General features: G+C 39.7%; 1 long non-coding RNA gene across 1 annotated transcript; it reads right to left on the reverse strand.

Annotated features, from left to right (window-relative positions):
- Positions 1-648: 648 nt before the first annotated feature.
- On the reverse strand, positions 649-5,119 carry LOC115185187 (uncharacterized). The gene is made up of 2 exons (XR_003874858.1): positions 5,082-5,119; positions 649-1,457 (listed from the first exon to the last, which is right to left on the reverse strand). It is a non-coding gene; the product is annotated as an uncharacterized LOC115185187 (long non-coding RNA).
- Positions 5,120-9,669: the final 4,550 nt, after the last annotated feature.

The raw sequence follows: 9,669 nt of genomic DNA on the forward strand, positions 1-9,669 counted from the left end.
TTTCCTCCATACAATAGTCATCACATCAGCATGAAACAGCAGGAACAGGGATTCATCAGACCAGGCAATGTTGTTCAAATTCTCCAGCGTCCAGTCTTTTAATTCCTTAGCCCACTGCAACTGCAGTCTCTTGTTTTCTGCTGAAAGCTAATGGGGATCCATAATAAATCCATAATAAAAACTACATCATTAAGGATTATAGCTTTCACCTGGGTTCACCTGGTCAGTCTGTCATGGAAAGAACAGGTGTCCTTAATGTTTTGTACACTCAGTGTATGTTGCGTCAACCATCTCATGGAAGCAGTACCACCCAGTCAACCACTCCATTGTGAGATGCCTCACAGAGGATATTCAACCCTCAGGGCAAATCCAAGGTCATCTCAATATCTTTACAGTAGAAGCTAACAAAACACCAAAACTGACAAGGTGCACACTGATCAGTAAAGTAAAGAGAGGCTAACATTCTATAACGCTCCCTTTCCTCCGCACAGTTCTCTCACAGTGAGAAACTATAGGATTACAATAGAGTGTTCTACGCTTTTTTCATTTGATCCAATTCAACGTTGCCAATTATTTAATGACATGAGAATTAAGTGGAGTGTCTAATCTTAGCTGGTCTGAGAGAACTGATGAGGCTGCTCTCCTTTATGTATACATTGGTGTCTTTTTAAGTGGCTCAATCTGTAGAATCTCTTCTCACAGTCAGTGCAGTGATAAGGCTTCTCTCCTGTGTGTACACGTTCAAGTCATTTTAAGGGGCACAGAAGAGAGAAACGTGATGCACAGTCAGAGCAGATGTAAAGCTTCTCTCCTATGTGTGTTCTCTGATGACCTTTTAGCTCAGCTGTTGTTTTAAAACATTTTCCACAGTCAGATCAGTGGTCCTTTATGTTTACCTTGGTGTCTTTTTAAGGTGCTCAGTCGAGAAAAACTCTTTCCACAGTCAGAGCAGGAGTAAGGCTTCTCTCCTGTGTGTGTTCTCTGATGACGATTTAGCTCAGTTGATGTTGTGAAGGATTTTACACAGTCAGAGCATAAGTAAGGCTTCTCTCCTTTATGCATACGTTCATGTGATTTTAAGTTGCTCAGTAGAGAGAAACTCTTCCCACAGTCAGAACAGGAGTAAGGATTCTCTCCTGTTTGTATACGTACATGTGCTTTTAAGTTGCTCAGTTGAGAGAAACTCTTTCCACAGTCAGAGCAGGAGTAAGGCTTTTCTCCTGTGTGTATCCGTTCATGCACTCTCTGATGAATGATCAGAATCTTTAATGTTGTGAAATTCTTCCCACAGTCAGTACAGGAATACAGATTCTCTCCTGTGTGTATTTTCAGGTGTATTTTCAGCTTTGATAGAAATGGGAAAATCTCCTCACAATGTGGGCAGTGATGAGACCTCTTAGCTCTATGATCTTCCTGCTGTTGCTCTCTGGATGTAGAGAATGTGTCAACATGGTTTCCTGTGTGAACAACATCAGAAGAACTAGTCAGTTGGTGTGATATACAGTACCAGTCCAACGTTTGGACAAACTTACTCATTCAAGGGTTTTTCTTTATTTTTACTATTTTATACATTGTAGAATAAGTGAAGACATCAAAACTATGAAATAACACATATGGAATCATGTAGTAACCAAAAAAAAGTGTTAAAACAAATACAAATATATTTTAGATTCTTCAAAGTAGCCACCCTTTGCCTTGATGACAGCTTTGCACACTTGGCATTCTCTCAACCAGCTTCACCTGGAAGGCTTTTCCAACAGTCTTGAAGGAGCTCCCACATATGCTGAGCACTTGTTGGCTGCTTTTCCTTCACTCTGCGGTCCAACTCATCCCAAACCATCTCAATTGGGTTGAGGTCGGGGGATTGTGGAGGCCAGGTCATCTGATGCAGCACTCCATCGCTCTCATTCTACGTCAAATAGCCCTTACACAGCCTGGAGGGGTGTTTTGGGTCATTGTCCTGTTGAAAAACAAATGAGTCCCACTAAGCCCATACCAGATGGGATGGCATATTGCTGCAGACTGATGTGGTAGCCATGCTGGTTAAGTGTGCCTTGAATTCTAAATAAATCACTGAGCGTTACCAGCAAAGCACCCCACCATCACACATCCATGCTTCACAGTGGGAACCATACATGCAGAGATCATCCATTCACCTACTCTGCATCTCACAAAGACACAGCAGTTGGAACCAAAAATCTGAAATTTGGACTAATCGCACCAAATTACAGATTTCCCCCGGTCTAATGGCCATTGCTCGTGTTTCTTGGCCCAAGCAAATCTCTTCTTCTTATTGGTATCCTTTAGTAAAGGTTTATTTGCATCAATTCGACCATGAAGGCCTGATTCACGCAGTCTCCTCTGTACAGTTGATGTTGAGATGTGTCTGTTACTTGAACTCTGTGAAGCATTTATTTGGGATGAAATTTCTAAGGCTGGTAACTCTAATGAACTTCTCCTCTGCAGCAGAGGTAACTTTGGGTCTTCCTTTCCTGTGGCGGTCCTGATGAGAGTCAGTTTCATTATAGTGCTTGATGGTTTTTGCAACTGCGCTTCAAGAAACTTTCAAAGTTCTATAAAATGTTCCGCATTGATTGACCTTCATGTCTTAAAGTAATGGACTGTCATTTCTCTTTTCTTATTTGAGCTGTTCTTGACATAATATGGCCTTGCTCTTTTATCAAATAGGGCTATCTTCTGTATACCACCCCTACCTTGTCACAATACAACTGATTGACTTTCAACAAGGCACACCTTTTATTTGAAATGCATTCCAGGTGACTTACTCATGAAGCTGGTTGAGAGAATGCCAAGAGTGTGCAAAGCTGTCATCAAGGCAAAGGGTGGCTACTGTCATGACGTTGCCCTCTCTCTGGGAACAGAGAACACAGTTGACCCCCTCCCTCTGCACCAGGCCTTTTCTATGCACCATCCCCCGACCTCTATACTTCTGACACTGCTGTGGTGAGAGGGGTCGTAAAATTCTAAAGGAGAATGTCCTGCCGCATGGCCCAGTTTTGAGACAGAGAAGGGTTTCATAGAGAGACAAAGGAAATTCTTCCAACTCACAGAATTGGGGAACCGAACGACATTCATGTTCTGGAGAAGGTATAAAAGATCGGTGAAGAATCCAGCTACGAACTGGTCCGCTTGATACAATTTTGTGATACTCATTAGAGACAATAGTGCCATATTACCATACTAAGGTTTATATAATAGCCTCAGCTATGGGACTTGCATCTAAATGGTTGTATACAATGATTTAATAAGATTAAAGCTATTTGGAATATGTTGAGAGGCTATGTACTGATGTTAATGTGATAGAATTGTATTTCTGTTCAAAGCTTAACTCAGTCATCGGCACGCCCCCAGGGACACAGACAAGACCTGGCGTCATGAGACAGCCTTTTTCTGTCATTCCGAATAAAACCCCCACCCAGGGTTACTTTCTTCAGACCAGGCCTCCACTCCATTACGAGTTGGCCAATAGGTTTGACCATGCATCCCTGTCCTGAACTTTAACCATACCACATGGTTAAACTTTAGACTATCGATACCGACAGAATAATAATAAGCCTTTGATATTAATTAATAGTCTGCAGCTAGAAATTTGATATCATCGAACGCGAAGACCGACGAAACATCCATTCTATAACGACATTAATGAATGTCGCTTTGAAAGACCCATTCTAACCGAGAGAGAGAGAACGCGGACAAAAACTCTCCAACAAGGATCCCGACGACACACTGAGCATAAACATATATTGATTGCAGTTGTTCCCGAATGAGTGAGCGTTCATGTGCAAAGGATTAGCATATCAATTGTTCATATTTATCAACTCTGTAGTGTCTTCTCAGCTGACCCGCCCTTGTTGGTTTAACAAGCCGCCATGCCGGTTTAGCCCACTAGGGCACATTACTCTACCAATTCTTTGTGACGATAATTACTGTTCGTATGTTTTCTGTGAATTACGTTGTTTAGTAAATAAATGATTTTAAGACAGTTGATGTATGGATGACTTAGTAAAGACTGGATTCGTGCAGATACAACAATTTACGACGTTTGGAATGAGACTGACGCGAGGTAAAATACACCATTTAAACCAGAAGATAAATCGGCCTATACTATACTATAATATATATAATGTTATAATATAGGAAAGTTATATTAGGAAAATTATAACTTTGTAATCTGAATATTTTCCTTGGTGCCCCGATCTCCTAATTAATTACAGTTAAACGATTAATCAGTTTAATCGTGTAATAATAATAACAGGGAGTTATTTTGATAAACATGTCTTCAGTTAATGGTGCCCAAAGACACGACACTACTCTGAAGAATCTCACTTTTTTGGTTACGACATGATTATATATGTGTTACTTAAAGTTTGTTTTCACTTATATTACAATGTAGAAAATAGTAAAAATAAAGAAAACCCTGGAATAAGTAGGTGTCCAAACCTTTGACTGGTACTGTCAATGTCAATCAAATGTATTTTATAAACCCTTTTTACATCAGCAGTTGTCACAAAATGCTTTTCAGAAACCCAGCCTAACACACCAATGAGCAAGCAATGCAGATGTGGAAGCACAGTGGCTAGGAAAAACTCCCTAGAAGGCAGGAAGTTAGAAAGAAACACAGAGAGGAACCAGGCCCAAAGGGGTGGCCAGTCCTCTTCTGGCTGTACCGGGTGACATATGTATTCATATCAGTAGGCTGTACAATACAAAAGGGAATAAAACTACTCTAAAAGTGAGTAAAAGTCATAAATGAGCTATACCATCCTCCACTCACTATCACAAGGGTTAGTAACTACACAGACTCATTTCATAGAACTTTAAAACACTGGCAGTTTGTCTACTTCACTTCCTTAGTCTACTCTCTGATCACTCCAGATAACCCAGTGAATAAAACAAATGTTGGCAATACTGGTGTCAAACCATGCAAGTCTGAGTAGAATGAAATAACATCTACCTTCTCATTGAAACAGTTCATCATGAAACAGTTCTACTGCAACTTTTCACGCACAGTGGGAAGTTGGAATGAACAACAAACTTAGTTAGATAGAACCTGCTCTTACCATGAGAAACAGATTTCCCAATCTTCTCCTCCTCTTCTTCATCTTTAATGTTGACATTCAGCTCCAGTGTTTGACTGCAGTCTTCCAGCTTCACTGATGCCATCTCTGGATCCTGCAGTGCAAACTGGGCTCGTCACAATCAGGACCCAGTGAATGAATGTAGGTTTGGACATAGTCTGGAATGAGAGAGGTAGGCTAGGTTTGTCCTCACTATTGGTGTAACCGGCCTCAGACCTAAATTTAGTCATCCTGTAGCAACAATGAGAAACAGACAAAAGTTATTGTCTTGACAGTTCTGGCACTTTCTTTATTCTCTAAACATATATGATATTTCTTCTTGTTCAATTATGTAATTCAGTGCTTGACTCGGACTGAAACAGGTGCCGGTACTGTTTATATTTAGGGGCAGGAGCTCCACAATACTGTAAAGCTAATATTCTATAAGAGGAACATGAGCTCAAACAGTAGACATTTGAGGTGACGGTTCTCAGCTCCGGTGAGCTCCTGTCCAAGTCAAGCACTGATCTCATTTCAATACATCTGGTAGCTCAGCATTGACAACAAAACATTCATTAATTCATATTAGACAAAGTACATGCTTTAAATTAGTCTACACAACGTAAGTGCACTTAAACTATAGTAGACACCACAATTTCACATAAAAGCCGAAATGACTCAAACATTTAGTACAAGGTTGCAGTATGTTTTAGGCAGCACTATGTACTATTTTCCTGAATAACCTTGTCTTCACTGTATTATTTAAATCAAAAATCAATAGTATTTCCGTTCACACCATAGTAACATTTATAAAGATAGAAGAAACAACTGAATGTGTCTGAATATTACAACACATGATCATCATTACATTCAGCTTCAAACCTGTAGTGCAACCGTGAACCCTGAAATTGTCTCTCTGCACCTGCACTGAAGCCCATTGGTGAAGACAGAGTGGACAGCGCCATTTTACCAGCTTGTGTATTTTACACAAAACCAATAACATGCTAAACAAACTCAGAAATCTCAAATAAATGTATTCTTTATTCAAATTACCTTGAGGAAATGATGTACATCCATTCAAACAAACCCAAGGCTTCTAGCTATGTGACTTGTAAAATAGTTGATCACAATCACCTGGTTTTACTAAAAAATAAAACATCAACTCTTTACCAAACGTGATAATTCCTTAACGGATGTTACCTAGCACGGTATGACATGTTTTTTCGACATTAGATAGCACGTTTAAACTATTACATACCTGTAGTAATACATAGAAACCGACACAAAGGTTATCTTCTTAATATAACAGTTCTGGCGTTTTCTTTATTCTGAAGAATGCTGTGTGCCAGCCTGGAACTTCCTGTTTCCCCACTACCACAGTGAAGCCACAGATTGAACAATGAGACAGATATTTCACCAGATGTATAAATGTGAAGCATCCGCTTATCGTTTCCACTCACTATCAAATATGGTAGTGAGAGGAAGCCCGCTGGCCGGCAGTGGGAGAAGATGGAACTAGATGGATTTTGGCCGACATTCTGCAAAATGTTTTAATCTATGAAACACCTGATCTTAATACAGTTTTCTGTTCCCAAAACTAAAATCTGTTGTGAACAGAGTGGACTAAGTTTTGTAGACTTTACCCTTTGAAAAAGTTAAATAATTGCGTTATTTAGAAGGAACGTAAAGGCGAATTGAGTTATTGCACACGAGCGATTCACAGAGGAGTTCCCTAACAGAAATATGCAGATGTATTGTAGAACGCACCAATAGGATCTCGCTGACTCGTGCTTGGCTCTGCCCACTATGACTGATCTGTTCCCATTGGAAACGACCAGCTGTGGTCTAATCTTGGATTAGTTATAAAAAACTTTGGTGCAATCGTCCATGCATTCAGGGATCCTTGGGATGGCCCTACCTCATTATATGAGAAGGGCGGTGCTTAATTTTAGTCAGATCTTCCAGCACCTCTGTTTTGTAGTCTTTCATTCCCGAACCCATTTGCCAGGATCAGGTAGCCTACCACTTTTTTTGTCCACTGTTTGCAATGTAAAAATCATAATAAAAGCAATCAGAGTAATTACATTTGGATTCCTCTGTAATTGTCATGAAACCCCAAAAACACGTAATGTGAAAACGTGCCTGATACAGTGGGGGGGAAAAGTATTTGATCCCCTGCTGATTTTGTACATTTGCCCACTTACAAAGAAATGATCAGTCTATAATTTTAATGGTAGGTTTATATGAACAGTGAGAATAACAGAATAACAACAAAAAAATCCAGAAAAACACATGTCAAAAATGTTATAAATTGATTTGCATTTTAATGAGGGAAATAAGTATTCCCAATACTGCACCAGGAGTAAGCCTAGAATTTAGCCACAGAGGATCAATAGCAAAAACATTTTTTAAATGGACTAGTTGTGGATTGTGTGTTGCCAAATCACAAGGCATGTCTACAGTCAGGAACGTGTGGCAAATCTGTCAGTTGAACAGCATGCAGCCAAAACAGGCCTTTAGCAATATTTCTAATACAGTCACTGGAAAACACAGGTTGTAAAGCAAATGGATCCTGCTGAAAATAAAACACTAATCTGTCTGTATGTTACCAAGTTATCAACTTCCAAATAGGTCTATTGTAAAAAAATGCTGTTTGCTCAAAGTAAAGCAAGAGAGAGAAGCTTTTGGCCGGTGAGTGAGCTGCACATCATTGGGTGAGTCAGTGAAACTGGAAAGCTTGTTAAGGACTATAACTTCCTCCTCATATTGTACAATGTGTTTCTCCTCATACCTGGCCTAGGCTATTGATGGATTAGAGACAAGGTCGTTTTTATTGATCTCAGATTCTCTGTTTGTCAGTGTCAAAGCAGCCTGTCATTTTGGTTATTTGTGAGGTATTAAACCTGGACGACGTGGCGCACAATTGGCCCAGCGTCGTCCGGGTTTGGCCGGGGTAGGCCGTCAATGTAAATAAGAATTTGTTCTTAGCTGACTTGTCTAGCTAAATAAAAAATTTAAAAATCCCTTTCAAAATTCTGCGAAAGTATCCAGTCATCTAAAATGTAGAATTGCATGAAATCCGTTTATAAAAGGCCACAATGTTCCTGAACTCTAGGCTACAAAAAATGAACAACTTCTGCAAGTGTCTCCACACCACTGCTCTATTCCAGTACGCAAAAGCCATGATAATGCATGCAATGCTTTATTATAAAGGTATTTTATTTAATGCGTCCTGGTACCTCAGAACCTCAGGATTATCTTGGCAAAGGAGAAATGCTCACTAACAGGGATGTAAACAAATGTGTGCACAAAATTTGACAGAAATAAGTTTGTGTGTGAACATTTCTGGGATCTTTTATTTTACCTCATGAAACATGGAACCAACACTTTACATGTTGAGTTTATATGTTTGTTCAGGGTAAACAGTATTTTTTTTTTTTTAAATCATACAAAAACTATCAATAACGAAATGTAAAATAAACCAAATCAGCCTGATTTTCAGTTCTAATCAGGTCCCTACACAGGCTGAGAAGGATCCTGTAAGAGCGGAACATTATCTGGTGACAGTAGTCCTTGTAGTCTTGGAGGCCCAAAAACTTATCAGCTGCAGATATGATGTCCAGCTTCTTGGACCTCTTGTGCAAATAATTAATAACTGTGGTTATAAATACTAAAATATCCACTTTCACAATAAGTGTATGCAGATCACTTGATTGACGTACAACATTTGCAACTGGTTGCGGTGCATCCACCACCATATCTTCTTCAGAACTGTGGCCTCTTGCCCCTATAACTCTCTTAAATACACTTAGGTTGGAGTCATTAAAACTCCTTTTTCAACCACTCCACAAATTTCTTGTTAACAAACTATAGATTTGGCAAGTCGGTTAGGACATCTACTTTGTGCATGACAAGTAATATTTCCAACAATTGTTTACAGACAGATTATTTCACTTATAATTCACTATATCACAATTCCAGTGGGTCAGAAGTTTACATACACTAAGTTGACTGTGCCTTTAAACTGCTTGGAAAATTCCAGAAAATGATGTCATGGCTTTCGAGGCTTCTGATAGGCAAATTGACATTTGAGTATTTCAAAGCCTAGCTTCAAACTCAGTGCCTCTTTGCTTGACATCATGGGAAAATAAAAATAAATCAGCCAAGACGTCAGAAAAAAAATGGTAGACCTCCACAAGTCTGGTTCATCCTTGGGAGCAATTTACAAAAAATAGTACGCAAGTATAAACCCCATGGGACCACGCGGCCGTCATACCGCTCAGGAAGGGGACGCATTCTGTCTCCTAGAGATGAACGTACTTTGGTGCGTAAAGTGCAAATCAATCCCAGAACAACAGCAGAGGACCTTGTGAAGATGCTGGAGGAAACAGGTACAAAAGTATCTATATCCACAGTAAAACGAGTCTACATAACCTGAAAGGCCGCTCAGCAAGGAAGAAGCCACTGCTCCAAAACTGCCATAAAAAAATTCAGACTACGGTTTGCAACTGCACATGGGGACAAAGATCATACTTTTTGGAGAAATGTCCTCTGGTCTGATGAAACTGTTTGGCCATAATGAACATCGTTA

Source organism: Salmo trutta, unplaced genomic scaffold (genome assembly GCF_901001165.1).
Source record: "Salmo trutta unplaced genomic scaffold, fSalTru1.1, whole genome shotgun sequence".
Taxonomy (NCBI): Eukaryota; Metazoa; Chordata; class Actinopteri; order Salmoniformes; family Salmonidae; genus Salmo; species Salmo trutta.